At 38.7% G+C, this 17549-nt stretch overlaps 1 protein-coding gene across 10 annotated transcripts in view; it reads left to right on the top strand.

The window, feature by feature from the left end:
- The window catches only part of ZNF438 (zinc finger protein 438), a 197513-nt gene that overhangs the window by 101219 nt on the left and 78745 nt on the right, over positions 1-17549 (top strand). The window contains exon 5 of one of the 10 annotated variants that reach the window (XR_016391849.1): positions 15854-16004. The exons of the other annotated variants lie outside the window; for them this stretch is intronic. The gene's annotated coding sequence lies outside the window, so the exon portion shown is untranslated. The remainder of the gene's footprint in view (positions 1-15853; positions 16005-17549) is intronic. 10 annotated transcript variants of the gene reach the window in all.

Genomic DNA, 17549 nt, shown 5'->3' with positions numbered 1-17549 from the left:
TTCCTACTTTATGATCATGCAGTTTTGGTGGTTAGAGCATTGTTTTAGGAGTCAGCTGGAGGCTTAGAGGCAAGGCTTGGGGGGTGGGGGGCTGGCAATGTTATTCCCTCAGAAACTTAGCTGGCTTCTGACCTCCCTCCTTGTAGTTGACTCCATATGCCAGACGGAGGGATTACGTGTCCCATCTGTCAGGGACAGTCTCAGTTTATATCCCTCGTGCAGGTTAAGTGATAATGCCCTCTTTCACTCTCAAAACTGTCCCGGGTTGGACAGTAAATTGTGTATGGTCTCTCTAGCCAAAAAAGCATGCCAGGAAGCCCCACGCTTAATTTATTCCTTTGCTTCCTGTCTCCCGTTCCCCCCTCTCTCAGTGTATGGGGGCCCTTGGATGGCCATTTGAAATAGGCTTCCTGGGAAGTTCACCGACTCAGCCTGATCGGCAGCAAGGCTGACTTCCCCCTGTTCACCTGAGAAAACCTAACAGGCCATTTTTGCTCAAAGCCTTTTTCAGTCTCCTCTCTTACTGTGTAAAATCCGGAAGCGGTCAGATTTTCTAACCCTGGGAGCCTCCAGACTTTGGGATTCTCTACTCCCTTTCAGTTCTGCTCTCAGACCTGTCACTCCTTGCCTGTGCAGATTTCTTTCTTGTAAATTCTCAATAAATGCAGCAAGTAATAACGTTATTCTGATATTGTTTTCCATCTCTTTTTCCCTGTTGGCTTAGTTAGACCCTTAGTTAACACTTAGATAGATAGCTCTGAAGCTATCTCAGGCATTTTCAGGCATTGAGGTATAATTTACATAGAGCAAAGACACAGCTTTCGGTTCAGTGAGATTGACAGTCGTATACACTGTGTAGGCCGCCACCAAGACTAAGATATAGAGCATCTCCATTGCCCCAGACGGAGGCCGCTTTCCAGTTAGCTCCCTGGAGACAGCCACTTTTCGACTTCTTTAACCACGGATCCCTCTTCACAAGCAGTACTTGTATTAAAAGTTTTGTGACTGTGTGACGTGACTGTCCTTCTATCCTTTACTCGGCCTCTCCCTTGCCTGCTGCCGGGCTGCTAAGCAGTTGTCATATATTCTAGATTTTTTTTGTTTGGTCTGCACCCCACTTAAAGATACCATTTCTTTTATGTTAGCTGGGGAAAGCTAACTGCTGTAGTAAGTGGACCACAAAAAACGTAACAGCTTCAACCTAATTAAAGTGTATCTATTGCTAACCAGCAGTGCACTGAAGGCGTCCTCCGTCAGTCGGTAACTGTCGTTAACCTGGGCCTCTGAGTCCTCCAGTAGCTGGGGAAGGAGCAGGGAGCTACCTCACCCGCTTCTGGAAAGCCTCGACCTGAGATCTGACATTCAGCCCCATTCTTGTGGGGACAGCTATGCACAAGACCACCTCTGGTGCAAGGGAGGAGGGTTTGGAAATGTGGACTCTGGCTTGACACTACTTCTCAGTGACAGCTCCACACCATGAGGCGGGAAAGCAAAGTTTGGAAGATGTTAGTTGTCTACAAGGTTAATGTCACAGCTTTTATTTTCTTTTAATAACATAGATGTTAGTTGTCTACAAGGTTAATGTCACAGCTTTTATTTTCTTTTAATAACATAATACCATATTGCTTTTCTTTTCTGTCTTCATGTTACTTCTTTTTCTCTGTGTTGTGTATTCTTTTATGCTTTTCAAATAAACGTTTTAGCATTGGAAAAAGTTTTAAAACGGTATTGCTATCTCTATGATAGAAATGTTCAAGGCAAAAGCAATTTAGTTTCCTTAGATTATTCTGATGAAATTAAAATTATCTCTGGCTATTAGCAGATATAACTTAACTTTTAAAAGATAAGGATCCATGATATCACCATTTCTAATCAACATTGTATCAGAGATCCTAGCCGGCAGAGTAAAATAGAGGAGAAAACCCTAAAAAAAATAAAAATAAAAAAGTGTAGGAATGGAAGGGAAGAAAACAACTGTCACTGTTGGCAAATGATATAAATGCCTATGTAGAAATTTTCCAGCACTCTGCAGCTAAATTCTTAGCATTAACTAGAGAGTTGAGCAAGGTTTTTGGACACAAAGTTTTTGTGGAAAAGCCAATTGCATTTCTATGGACCAGCAAAAACAGAAACGAAACAGAGGATGTAATTTTTAAAAAACATTTTATTTTGAAATAATTAGCATCCTACATAGCCGCGGTATATCTTCACAAACTAAGAAATTAACATTGATACAATAGTATTAACTGAACTGTGGATTTATTCAGATTTTCCCAGTGTTTCTACTGATGTCCTTTTTCTGTTTCAGGGTCAAACCCAGGTAGCTGTTATCTCTTTAGTCTACTCCAATTTGTAGCAATTTCTTGATCTTTTCTTTCTGGGACCTGACGCTTTGAAGAGTAATGGTCAGATCCTTTGTAGAATGGACCTCAATTTGGGTTTGTCTGATGTTTTCTCATGGTTATGTCTCATCCAATCAATATGACATCACTGGCGATGTTAACCTTCATCACGTGGTGTCGCCAGGTTTCTCCACAGTGGAGTTACTGTAGAAAATGCAATTTAAAAAATATACAATTTACAGTAGAGGCACAATGTAAGTAGCATTTGAATAAACCTAACAAATAATGTCTACAGCCTTTATTGAGAAAGTTATAAACTTTTATCGAAAGACATTAGCTACAGTCCAATTAAATGGAGAGAAACACAGTATTAACGGATTGGAAAACTTAATGTTGCAAAGATAGTAATTCTCTCAATGCACCTAGAATCAAATTCCTAACGAATTTCGGGGGTTTTAACATTACTACTACTAGTAGTCGTAGCATTCATCTTTAATGTTGTTATTTTGGTGATGCTTACAATTATAATTCTGAACTTAACATGGTAGAGGAGTGGTCCAAGAATTACAAAGACAAAGTGAAGACAAAGTGTCTTTCCTACCTATATTGTGACTTAATGTAAAATTATAATAATTAAGCCAGTGTATGATATAAAGATATACAAATTGGCCAATGGAAAGAATAGAGAATTCAGAAACAGATCCATCTATATATGGAACCTAGATTTATAACAAAACGGGTATTGTAAACCACTGGGGGAAAGGATGGGTAGGTTTTTCAGTGTATCAAGTTGGGGCAAGAGATTGCTCATATGAGAGAGCATGCTGTTGGATTCCTATGTCATATCACAGGCAAAATGGGAAATGGTGAAATTATCAGTTATAAATGAATAATTATAATTAGGCTTAATTATAAAATTAGAAGCAGAACCCAGGAAAGAACAGTTGAAGGAAAAAAACAAAACTACCAAAGGAATGAAAGCAAAATTGGAAGGCGTGGAAGGGAAAAGAGATGATACAGAAGAAGAGTGAGGTCATAGGGATTAGAGATGCGAGAAGGGAGCCAAGTCAGACAGACATTTAAAAGATGATGTAACGCCTTTGGGTTTAAAATAGCAGTGTTTCCAGTATGCCAGAACTGCATCAGTTACTACCTTTCCTCATCCTTCCGAGCTATGTGCCAGAAATCAAAAAGCGATCGATAAATTAGTTTAACGATCTATCTACCAACCACTCAATTACTCAATCATTTGTGGAAAGCAAAGAATTGGAAACCATCTGACTTTGAAAGGGATTTATTATCACTTTCTCAGTTTGGGAAAGTTTATTAAAAAGGCTTAACTAAGATTTATCAAATAACTGTTATATTTATTACTCTTTTACTTAGAGGCACCTTGTTTAACCCAATATGCTTAGAAAGTGTTATTTAGAAACATTATTAATTTTAATACATACTTGCTAACATACAATGAGTTTTTAGAGGAATATTTTGTCTTAACATACGTTTGAAACGTATTTTTATCAAAACCTTGCAGCTATAATGTACATCACTGAATTGAGGGAAAACGGTTGCCATTTAATCTAATTGACAAAGCTTAGTCATCAACTTTAAACTTATCTTCCAAGTCAGACTTCCTTCTGTCAGTAAAAATCCGACTTGATTTTTCAGCTCAAATAAATATGTTAATGTACGTTTCCATGACAACCATCACACAGCTGAATTCTAATTCTAACACAGACAAATAGATGAGGCACAGAGCCTTGCCACGTGTTGCCTGGATACAGTGATGCTGCTGCCTTCAAGATTTCTTTGCTTTGCACTCCCTAAAGTCTCCCAGAGTTGAGTTGTACCTTTTACAATAGTAAGGGTTTTGGAAGGTAAGGTCCTTAAGTAAAAACACTCTCATTACTGCTTCATTCTACTATGTATCTGATTTTGTAATTTACTAACATGGGCCCACATACTCCATTTCTTAATAAAATAGGTATGTTATATGTATGATGGGGAGTGAACAAATCCTTACTGTAGTGCTTTGATTAAAGGAGGATTTACAGGTTTGGCTTCCTGGAGGGTTTTTGTATTCCAAGGCAATGCACTAGCCGGGATTTGTGAGTGGTATGCATTTCTTTTGTAAAGTGGGAAAAGAGTGATTGTGAAGGAGGGGAAGAGGGAATGAGAAGAGGCTGGCATGGTACCTTGGCCTCAGGTACATTCCGGAAGAGGTCAGTAATAGGAAGGACGGAGGTTGAGGATCTGGAATTTGATTGCCTTTAAACGATCTGTGCCGACGTATCTCTTAGTCTTCATATAGCTCTAAATGTACCTCAATTTGTAGACCGCTGATACAGAAGACAGGCAGAACAGGTCCATCGTATATATAATTGTAGATACAACAAGACACCCAAACTAATGAAGTAAATCCAATATTTAGAGATTAAGCTTTTCTGAAATAAAAGACAACTAGAATCTGCATATTAAAGGGGCGTACTGTGTGTCTGTGCCTAGTAAAAGTGCTGGACCTCAGAGGTAAAGAACAATTCCTTTGGGGAACCAGGTAAATAGGTTGAGTTTTTTTTGTAAGGGGGGAAATTATGTTGGCCTCAGATTTCAGTCAATGCAGGAAAATGGAATATACTTTAAAGATTTTGAAGAAAAGAATAGGTAACTTAGAGCTTTTTATATCTGTTTAAACAATCCTTCAAGTATAAGTCAACCAGCAAATAGTTTTGAACTTAAAGAATTTTCAAAAATGATTCCTTTGGGCCTTTATGGAGGCAATAATAGAGAACAGATTTTTTTTAATCCTGGCTTTGCAGGGTAAAGATGTACTTGGAGCTGCCAGAACAGGATCTGGCAAGACTTTGATTTTCCTTATCCCAGTACTGGAAGCTTTTTATCATTCTTAATAGACTTTGACAGACAGACTCTGGGTCCTGATAATACTTTCTACGAGAGAACTTATCTATTTCTCAGGCCTTTTCTGAGAATTAGGAAAGAATCCTGGCTTTTCAGCAATCTCATCATCGATGGAAAGACCTGAGACGGGGTGTTTGAGAAGGTCAGCCACATAAATATATTATACTTGTTTGCATACAGGTTTGACTATTGAACACAAGGATGAAACAATAAGTGTTCATGATACCAGTCTCCAAAGGTTAGTTCATGATGAGTTAGAATAGAATCTTGGGCATGGACCTTTGCTGACACTATGAATGCTGTTATAAAAAAAAAAGAAAGAAAGAAAGAAAAAATCTTTCTAAATAACATTGACTTTGCTTTTTTCTAGGCAAAACAAGTCAGATCTGTAAAAGACCTTGTACCTTGTGTGCTTGAGTTTGAAAATCTCTGAATATGTTAGAGTTGGTGAGAAAAGTAAAATATAACATCCCTGTCCCTTTGGAATTAAACTACATAGGTTGTGAGCTGAAGTAAGAAATAAGTATCCTATATTCCTTTTTGAGAAGTATTATATTTTTTTCCAGTTGTCGAGAGGTTCGGTCCCTAAACCAAGTTTCCTACTGCCTGTACTCTGGTATTTCTATTCTTGACTTCTGTGGTTGACAACAGCAGATGAGAAAAATGCAAGTCTGTAATAAGTTTATCTGCAAGAGAGTGAACTGTGCTCTTTGCTACTGATACTATAGCCAGGGTGTTGGATATTCAGGCCACGAATTGAGTTCTTCAGTTTGATTGCCCAGAGGATACCAACTCATATTCACAGAGTCAGAAGAAAGAAAGGATAGTACAGCAACTTCTTGAGTAGAAAATGCTTATGAAAGAAATAAAAATCAATCCAGAAAAATGTATGGACATCTAGAAAACAAAAACAAAAACTGGAGTCATCTTTAGCCCAAGATCAACAATGAAAAGAAAGAGGTCAAAGGTATTTTGTTTGTTTCTTTTTTTTTTTTTTTTTTTTTTTTTTTTTGCGGTACGCGGGCCTCTCACTGTTGTGGCCTCTCCCGTCGCGGAGCACAGGCTCCGGACGCGCAGGCTCAGCGGCCATGGCTCACGGGCCCAGCCGCTCCGCGACATGTGGGATCTTCCCGGACCGGGACACGAACCCCTGTCCCCTGCATCGGCAGGCGGACTCTCAACCACTGCACCACCAGGGAAGCTGGTATTTTGTTTCTTACATATGTAAGTATATCTGATGAAGGATGAAAGAGTATTTGATTTGAACAAGTTACGTTTACCCAAATAGGCTATATTTCTTGTTCTTACTATAAGCAACTCCTTGGATAAGATTCCTTCAGAAAGTGTAGAAACAGCTGACCAAAGAGTTGTTAATGAGCTTAAGGCTCTATCCCTCACCCATGACTAAGTGGAAGAATCTAGAGCTTATTTCAGTGAGAAAATGTCCATCATTAAGTAAGGTAGAAAAAGGCCAGAAGCAGGAGAGGAAGAGTACAAGCTGGCCAATGGTATTAATAAAGAAGAGGAGGGAGGGGAAGGGAGGCAGATGAGGGGAAACATGGAAGCAAAGATGGTCAAACCGAAAGGGCCTCAGACTCAGTCTGCTCCTAGTACTGATGAGGTGCAAAAAATCAAGAAAATCGCAGAGACAAAATAGTAATGAAACACTTTAAGTGCATAAGAAAATAACACGACTGATGAAGGGAAGTTGGTTCACCAGTGGCCGCCAATGTAGGAATCCACTGTGAAGGATACTAAGGAAGACGATCATGGTAGTATCAGCCCTGATAAAGCAGAAGATAGGCTTCAGGAAGAGGGTACATTTGATCAAGAAGAGCAGGGGAAGAAAGTTAAGGCAAAGCATGTGGAGAAAAGACTTCTAAAAAGTGAAACCAAAAGAGAAGCCAGCAAGAGGCAAGCAGAGGCCAAAGATGAAGGGAGGGATGGTGCCTTTTAGGGCTGGGTGTGGTGTGTGATGAAGGATTTGATCCATTCACTCCCAGATCCTGATAAATACAGACGTCTGAAAAATCAGACAGTGAAGATGGAAAATGAAATTAGTGATACCAGGAAGAAGCAGAGAATGAGGAAGAGGACAACAGTGAGGTGAAAGGAGTGAAACAAGTTGCAGTAGAAAGGAGGCCACATGGGAAACCTGCGAGCTTTGGGATACAGGCCTGTCTTTAGCAGAGGACAAAGGGCTTGTGTTGTGTCTGCTCAGAAGTCGAAGCTGAATACTTCTTGCTCTACTCTTCTTGAAACCCTTGGTTATGACTATGTGGGCCAGAAGTCAAAAAAGAGTTGGCTTTGGAACAGTGAGGTACCAAGAGTCCCATCCTTAAAAGATCAATGCAGCTTCAGATAGCAGTGGTCATATATTTAACCCCCTTCTTGCCCCATCACAGGATGTGCTTAAAGTGAGTGGATTAAAGAAACTTCCTGATCCCATTTCCAGCATGTATGCTCTTGGATTATATCCATTCCTTTTTTTACTGTCAAGTTGTGGAGTCCTTGTCCCATTTTTAGAAATTCTTGTCTTGCTTACTATTCAGAACATACTATGTTTATGCATTCGTTTGTATATTAAACAAAATTACTCAGAATTTTGATGTATTTAGTATTTCCAAAAAGAGTGTGTATGATGGAGCAGCCCTATTTTGAATTGAGATTATCAATAATATGCCTATTTCCCATTTTTAATAAAAGTACAACATCTAAGAATAAAATTAACAAGAGTCATGCAAAAATTTCTACATTGGAAACAATAAAACATTATTGAGAAAAATTAAAGCAGACTTGAATAAATGAAGAAGGATGGCATGTTCGTGGATTGGAAGACTCAATTAGATGACAGTTCTCCCCAAATTGACCTATAGATTCAACTTAATCCCTATCATAATCCCACAGGCTTTTTTTTTTTTAATTGGCAAGCTGATTCTAAATGTTATATGGAAATGTAAAAGACTGAGACTATCCAGAACAATCTCAAAATCATAGCTGGAGGAGTTGACTTCATAACCTAACCATAAACTACAGTAACCAAGATAGTGTGGTGCTGCTGTAAAGATCAACAAGCCGATGGATGCAACCGAATAGAGAGGCCGGAAGAGACCCACAGTTATATGGTCGTTGGATTTCCAACCAAGACCCAAAGCAACCAAGTGGGGAGAGGAAAGGTTTTCAGTAAGTGGTGCTGGAATAACTGGATATCCATATGGAAAAAAAGAAATCTCAATTCCTACCTTGCACCGTGCACAAAGATTAATTTGAGATGGATCATATTACTTAAATGTAAAAGCTAGAACCATTAAGGCTTTTAGAAAAACACATCAGAGAATATCTTCATGATTTGGAGGTAGGCAAAGATTTAAATGTAGAAAGCAGTAACCATAAGAAAAAAATATATAACTTAGATTTTATCAGAATTTAAAAAAACAAACTTGTGGTCATCAAAAGACACCACTAAGAAAACAAAAAGATGAGCCACAGACTGGGAAAAAATACTCACAAAACCTGTGTTTGTCAAAGGGCTACATAGATAATGAATTTATACAACTCCATAACAAAAACACAAAGTGGGGATAGGGCACAAATGATTTGAAAAGACACTTTATAACAACAACACTCCACCACAGAAGGTATTTGAATGGCCAGTAAGCCTGTGTTCAGCATCATTAGTCACTAGGGAAATGCAAGTTAAAACGATAGTGAGACACCCACCAGAATGGCTAAAATTAAACAGCTTGGTAACACCAAATGTTAAGGATGTAGAGCAACTGGAACTCTTACATATTGTGTGAGAGGCTTAAACGGTGCAACCTCTCAGGAAAAAGATCTGGAAGTTTCCTTATAAAGCTAAACATACACTTACCTGGTGACCCAGCAATTCTACTCCTAGGTATCTACCCAAGAAAAATGAAAATATAAGTCCACAAAATAAGATGTAGACAAGAAGTACATAGCATATGGATATGTGACTTCATTCATAATAGCCAAAAACTAGAAGCAGCCCAGGTGTCTCAGTAAGAGAACGGATAAACAGACTGGTGTGTTCATAAAATAGAGTACTACTCTGAGAGAAAGAAACAGCACTGATACCAGCAACAACATGGCTGAATCCCATCATACTAACTGAGAGAAGCCTCATCCAAAAGAATACATCGTGCGATTCTCCATTTCTGTGAAGTTTTAGAACAAGCAAGATTTGTCTGTGAGAGAAAAGAATCCGAAGCGTGGTCGCCTCTAGGGGATGGAGCAGCGGATGACTGGGAAGGATCACGAAGGCACTTTTTTTGAGGTGTGCTTATGGTGTGGGTTACAAGGTATATGCATTTGTTTAAAACTCATGGGATGGTCCACTTACGATTTGTGCGTGTCATTGTATGTAGGTTTCACTCCAAAAGAGGAAAAAAAAGCTTAAAAAACTATCTCAAGGAGGTACTATTTTATATCCAGCAGACTGGCAATGCAGTGGGGCACCCTGACCCCCCTGACCCTCACTAGTGGTGATGTCAGTTGGATCGACCTTGAAAAACTTTGTCATTATCTAGCAACTTGTGCATATACCAGCCCAGCAGTTCCACTCCGAGAGACAGGAGCTCCTGCAAACATACATGGAGAAACGCGTATGACAGTGTTCCAGAAAACCAGAAAGAACTCAGATAGCCATCAACAAGAGAAGCCATAAATTGTGCCGTGTTGAAACATACCACTACAGGTGAACCTTAGGAATGTATAAGAATGCTTCCAGTATGATTCCAACCAATATAATTCCATCCCAAATCTTACAGAATTTAAGATTCGATTCTTGATTTGATTAGGGATACATATGCTAACACTATAAAGGAAAGTGAGGGAAAAAATTCAAGGTGTTTGGGGAGAAGGCATGGCAAGAAGGAGTGGAATTGGAATGGGAAAGACCACAAAGACGACTTTGGAGTGACTGGTAATGTTCTATTCCCTAATCTCCACAGTAGGAAGACAGGTGTTCATGTTATTATTTTTCATTATAACTTACACATATGCAAAAATATTGTTTGGTACATATTCAATATTTAGTAATAATTTCATGAAAGATAATGTACATTTTAAATTTAATCTTTAAGAGTTCTTTATTAGCAACAATATGATATGCAGGATATAAGAAGTTGGCTTTCTGATATCATTAATTCAGTCATTTATTCAAATGTTTATTAAATGCCTGTACACAGCCTGATAGGAATGTGACATTGGTTAAGCCTTTATTTGGAGACTAAGGTTTCCGTAGCTGTATCCTAAAATGAATTTGAAAAACGACTGAAATCGAAGATGGTTACAGTCTTACATAGGCCCAGCTTTGACCTCAGTCCCCTAATGCTAGTCCAGGGGACGTCTGAAGGCACACTTTTAAGAATTGGGATGTCACTTGGACTGGTCATTGACCAGCCATTAAAGTTATCTTACAGTCGGGTCATGGAGAATGTCTCCCGTAATTTATCTTCTTGAAACTTAACTATGATAAAAATTCTCAGGATGCTGTGGCTAACACTTAAATCTTACTGCTCTTCTGTTGAATCTTAAGCAGTTTCAAGGTATTTATGGATTTTTCATTTTAACATCTCCCGCAAAATTTGTGAGTAATTTTCATTAAATGAACTCGCCAGAAAATAAAGATTGAACTCTGTAGCTATAATGTGGTCCTAAATTCGTAGCTTAAAATGAAAAGGGCTTACCCCAATCCTTGACTTTTTATAAGTATTCAAACATTCCTTTGAATGTCAAATAATAAATTCATAGTGCTAGATATCCAGCAAGATGGCAGTCCTGTTGCCTATATGAAGTGCTTAAATATACCCAATTGCAATTCCAAAGCTTTATTGCTTCATTTATCACAGGAAATGCCAGAGTTCTGAAATATTTTGTAAGGAAAGCTACCCTACTTGTATGAATTCTCATAGGAATTACCAAGAATATTATGCCAATTCAATCCTAAGTATTGAAGTTAGAGTTCTAAATGACATTTAATAGTATGATTTATTTTCTGTCTTAAACTTTATAGGTCACATAAACAAGATCCTATCCTTTCATATTGCTTTTTATTGTTAAAGTGTCTGAGTGATGATAAAAATCTAAGCTTAAGAACTGTCAGATGATTTATGATATTTCATTTATTTTTCAAAGGATTGGGGTGTCACCAATAAGCCTATTAGAATTGTAGGTTTAAAGTTCCTCAATTTTAAAAAAGACCAGCTGCGTAAACAAGTGTGTTAGCTTTGTAATTTAATTCTGTGTGATTTTTTATAATACTTCAAAGTACCAAAGGAGGCAGTTTTTCTTAGGTCATAAATGCTTATTTATGTCATTATGATCTCAAACTTTCAAGTGCATTTCAAGATCTACTTTTTAAAATATTAATACGTTTTTATTGTGTTCTTTATAACCTCAAGACATTTCTCCTTTTGTCGACCTAAATCTGCCTTTCTTCATGGGCTGACATCAACAGCATGGAATGTGGATGAACTGGAGGAAAACTGCTTTAAAAAATTAGAATTCCGTAGTCAGGGATGGATAATCTAAACTATCTTTGTGAGTGTGCTGTAAGCACCTTAAAGCTGTTTTTTTTGTTGTTATTAAATTGTAAATTGGGGATAATTGTAAGTTCACATGCAGTTAAAAGAAATAACCCGTGTACCCTTTACATAGTTTCCCCCAAATGTAACTTCCAGGATACTAACATTGTTACAATGCGGATCCTATTCAGATTTTCCTAGTTTTACTTGAACTCATTTGTGGATGTATGTATTTAGTTCCGGTGCACTTGTTATCACATGTATAGCTTCTTGTGTCTACCGTAGTCAAGATACAGAGCAGTTCCATCACAAGGATTTCTCAAGTTGCCATTTTATAACTATACTCACCTACCTCCCCCACTTGCCAGCCCTGACCCCTGGCAACCACTGATCTGTCCTCTGTTTCTATAATTTTATCATTTCAATAATGTTATATAAGTGGAATCTTAGAGTATATAATCTTTAGTGTTGACTTTTTCATTTAGCGTAATTCCCTTCAGATTCATCCATTTTCTTGTGTGTATCAGTAGTTTGTTCCTTTTCATCATTGAGTGGCATTCCATCAAAATCTATTTTGATTTTTAGTCTTCACATGTACACACACATAAAATATGAGATAATTAAAATATCAGTTTAAAAGTGGTTTAAGATATGTTACTATTAACCTATCAATTAAAATTCCAGGTAAGTTTTTAGTAGCCTTTCAGTCATTTTGATTGGACTTGTCTGCGTCTTAAAGTACTAAGAGTAGATGCTTTGCCATCTGTACACACATTTCCAGTAGGAAAAATCATGCTATTTTCTAACAATAACTCATTCTAATAAAAATTGGCAAGTTTGGAGAAAAGACAGTAGCTGATACCATGCAAGACAGGTCCTTGTTTTGATTCCAGCAGATTTACTGTTTAGTTTTTTTTTTTCTTTCATGTAGCCTATAGCTCATGTGCATTTCAAGATCTACTTTTCATGTAACCCAACTAGCTCTTTTCAAACAGCCTATTATTATACAAGTAACTCTCCTTACCCTTGTGCCTGTGTTTGTTAATGTGATAAATAAAGCTGTAGATGTGGATGAGATCTCCTAGGGAGGGACTATAAAGTGAGACCCAATGTTTACCTTGAGGAGCTCCAAGACTTAATGGCCAAGGATGGCCGGAAAGGCAGCAGGAAAAAACCAGGGGCTTCTGGTTCATGACAGCTAAGAGAAAAGAGGGTATGAAGAAGGAATAGCCTCAGCTGAATCTTCTTCCCCACTTTCACATGTGGTAACTGTGCTCTTAAGTCTTTCTGCATCCAGGCCTGGGGAGGATGCAGAGACCTCCAGGACCTCACTTCTCCAGAGGTGCTCAGTTGAGCTTGGGAGCCTCAGGAACCAATGTGAAAGAAGCTCTAGCCAGGCACACTGTGAATAAGAATAAGTGTACCCGCTATTACCCTTAATTCTGGTCATGAAGACAGTTTCAGAAATCTCTTTGCATCCCTATCATTATCACTGCCATCTATGTGTACCGTAGTTGTGTGGATATATTCGGACATGGTTATCAAAATTGGAAGAAGGCATGACGTACCAGCATGACAAATGCATTTTTAGATTCAGGCCAGTGTTTCATGGTGGTTACCATGACTGCATAAGCCACAGCTCCTTCTAAAATGCCTTTACGATACTTAACTTTCTCACACGTAGTTAGATCGTACAGTTAATGTCATTACTTGGGGATGGAAAGCACCCTTCTCTTACTAACACTACCTTGAAACTTATAAGTCTGGAAATGATTCACCATGCAGTATTAAGAAGTAAAATGCTTTTATTACTTTCAGTGAGAGGACAAGGCTCTAAAGGTAGGTGTTCAGGGTGAAAATGAAGGAGAGTGAGCAGGACCAGGAAAAGCAAATTAGAGTAAAACGTAATTTTCTGAGATTTATCATTTCAGGTGTTTGAGTTCTGTTTTTTTGGAAATATAAAATCTCAGCCCAGAGCCAGGAACTCTGCAGTTTAGTCAGTTAGAAACTTGTGTTGTATTTTTGGAGTCGAATTTTCCTGTTGCCCACGTAAAGATGTCAGTGATTTAGAAGCAGCTCATGGGTACTTTGTGTGAGTTACTGAGTGCTGATTATGTGATAACCAGAACCAAAACTTAACCATGTCTTTGGATTTGTAACTTCATATAATTCAGTAGTCATTGTTTAGGTCATGTTCACATACATATACACTGAGAAATCTTAGTACTTTACTAAAGTGGTAAGCTTTTATATTATACAGTAGAATAAGGTAAATATTTTTATGGATTTTGCTTAAGATCCTAAATACTGTGTCTTTTTTTTTCAGTAAATGTAGATGTAACCTTCATGCCATACCAGTGATATTGTTTTGCATTTTTCTCTCAAGTTTGAAAATCCAGTTATGTTTCCTGAGTATGTTGAAGAAAATCAGCAAATTTTATCTTCTACACATTTTGAGAGAAATAACTGCAAACCTTATATAAGAATAATGCAAAGATTTTATTAGAAAATGTTTGCACGCTGGTGTATCATAATTTCCATATTTGCCTCATAAGGCCTACTTTTGAAAAGTCTGCAATGGATGCTACTTCCAGAGTATAGTTCATAAATGAAGTTCCTGTACTGAGAAATTTAGTTTTGCTATATCAGGCAAAATATGGTCTTTCTTTCAGAAAGTGCTTGGGCAACTAACTTTCAGTATTAGTTGTTTAAAATAGCATTTCACATCTCACTGCACTTGTACTGATTTTTTTATTTGCAGGGTTTTTAAAAATCTTTTCTTTTACACCATGGCCATGAGATAGATATGATATTAATCAGGAAAGGTAGAACAGCTACATTTATTTCCTACTCTGCTCTCCTTAGAGTTCTTCAGAATAAATGTATTTAAGGGCAAATCCGAAGTAAAGACTTCACCGTGTGGACCTCTTACCATTAGGGTGATACGAAGTGGAATGGTGAACACTTAGAAAGGTAAACCAACTAGACCTAAGTGCCATGTATAGAGCACTCCACTCAACACAAGTAGAGTACACATTCTTTCCAATGCACGTGGCTCCATCTCCTTGACAGACTTCCCGTTAGGCCATGAAACAAGCCTCAATACATGTAAAAAGGATCGAAAACATACAAAGTATGTTCTCTGACCACAGTAGAATGCAATTAGAAATAAGTAGCAGAAGGAAATTTGGGAAATTCACAATTATGTGAAAGTTAAACAGCATACTCCTAGATAGCCAGTGGGTTAAAGAGGAAATCACAAGAGAAATTAGAAAATGCCTTGATCTAAACTAACTTAAAATACAACATGCCAAAATTTACAGGACGCAACGAAAGAAATTAGAGGGAAACTTATAGCTATAAATGCCTGCTTCTTTTTTTTTTTTTGCGGTACTCGGGCCTCTCACTGCTGTGGCCTCTCCCGTTGTGGAGCACAGGCTCCGGACGCGCAGGCTCAGCGGCCATGGCTCACGGGCCCAGGCGCTCCGCGGCATGCGGGATCTTCCCGGACCGGGGCACGAACCCGTGTCCCCTGCATCGGCAGGCGGACTCTCAACCACTGCGCCACCAGGGAAGCCCCCCTGCTTCTTTCTTTTAAAGGCCACATGTTAAATGGTTTTATTTATATGAAATTTCCAGACTAAGCAAATCCATGGAGACGGAAAGTAAATCAGTGATTTCCGGGGAAAGGCAGTGGGGTAGAGTGATGGGACATTTTGGTATTAGATGGTGGTGAGAGTTGTACAACTTTGTGAATATACCAAAAACCACTGAAATGTACACTTTGAAAGGGTGAATTTTATGGTATGTGAATTGTATCACAAATATAAATAAATAAATCTTAACTGAGCCCCTCCTGGGTACTCTGTTATTGTGCCCCAGATGCTTTGGGTACCATATGAACACAAAGGGTGTGAACCCTGCCTTCTAGAGCTGCTAGTCTGTTGGGGGTAGTACCCCCAGTCCGGGGTACTAGACATGATCTAAGTATAATTACAATTGTGGTCAGTGATCTGAGGGAAAAAGATACCTGTTCACTATTAACAGGGGTATCTCAGCCAGACGAGGTCAAAAGACGATCCTCCTAAGGAAGCGATACAGCCTTGAGATCTGAAGGATGGATTCAGGTTATCGCGAAGAAAAGAGGCGTCACAGGGAGGGGGACCAGCATGTAGGCAGTCTGGACGACAGAGCCACGGTATGTTCTGGGGGTTGGAGGAAGGCCAGTGTGGCTGGGCACAGAGAGTGGGGGTGAGGGGTGCAGGAGGAGACACAGAAGCGGACCGAGGCCGGACTGTGCAGAGCCTCGTGGGCGCATTACGGCTCGTAGTGGCTTTGATTCTGGACCGCACTGCACGCTGTGTGTTACGAGAGCATCACTGTGGCCGTGTCGGTTGCAGGAGCAGGCGTGGAAGCAGGTAGAAGGGTCTTCAGTGGTCTCTCAGGGGATGGTAGAGCACACCTGGAGCCAGGTAATTGGCAGTGGAACTGAGAAGAAATGGACGTATCTGAGGGCTTTCTAAGAGATAAAATTGGCACGATCTGGTGAAGGCCTAGAGATGGGAAGTGAGGGAGGGTGTGTAAGGCATGGCTCCTGGATGCTGGGCTTTTGAAAGTGAGCAGGTCAGAGGGTCATTTCTGAGCCAAAGATTTTCCTCAGTCACATTTTGTATGGACAACTTCAAGTAACATGAATATTTGTTTTTTTTTTTTTCTTTTGAGAACTAGTTCTTTCTTACCAAGGCAGTCACACATTATGTAGAGCTATGCAATTTGCTGATAGCAAATATTTGGGGAGAGTTAAAAATTTTTTTGAGAAAACCAGATACATTTTTTAGTATTTGCCAGATGCATTTCGGTCTTGGAGGCTCTTTTGGTCTTGGAGCCTCTTTTGGCCTAGCCTGCATCTTCAGGGTCTTATAATGTACTTGGCCTTGCTGTAGAGATCATCTGTCATTTAAATTTCCTCATTTTGATGTAAGTATTGAAAATAGACTCTGAAATAATTTTCTGGCAAGTAACTACCTTCTAATGAGGAATAACTGAAATGAGTCCAGTTTTAGCAATTCTTATTTCCTTGGCCAGCCAAAGTCTTACAATGTCAGGCTCTTCAGAGATGTTTTTATTCTGCAGTTATATGGAGCAATAACAGTTTATTATAATTTCTAAAAGCCACTTTGGCAATTTAAGACTACACGGAAATAAACTTTATACCCTGAAATTTTTTTCAAATGACCTTTGAAGAGTTAGTTATTTGGGTATCCACTTGCATTTGGAACGTCAACATACAGAGCCAACAGATGGGTAAAGACCTGACGAAGAAAATAGATCATGCCAATAGGCTGTGATTTAGGTTAAGTTTTGCCGTAACTGTTACAAGGAAGGCCCTTCTGCTTACAGTGTTTATTGCTAATCTACCAGTAATAGACAAACCTTATAAATCTATAAATGCCACTGTGTACAGCAAAGCAGGAGGCAAATTTAAATTAGGGGAATAAAGAGTCATTTAGAGAAAGTCTTAGTGACCTGCTTTTTGCAGGCCTCTTCTGAGGCATTTTCACTAATGTTTGTTCTCATGGGCCAACACACACAGGAGGGAGTCAGACTATTGTTCATAATTTTTCCACGAGAACACTGAAGCTTGCATCCATTTGAATCAAGTTTCCTTTTTTGTAACTAGCAGTATAGGCTCAATCTAAGGATTAGCTCTTTACTGGTAAGCATTAACTGTACATGCTTATTC

This window comes from Delphinapterus leucas, chromosome 2 (genome assembly GCF_059928025.1).
Source record: "Delphinapterus leucas isolate spDelLeu-1000000601 "Yukka" chromosome 2, BTC_Dleu_Yukka2, whole genome shotgun sequence".
NCBI lineage: Eukaryota > Metazoa > Chordata > Mammalia > Artiodactyla > Monodontidae > Delphinapterus > Delphinapterus leucas.
This window is presented reverse-complemented; position numbering and strand designations above follow the sequence as displayed.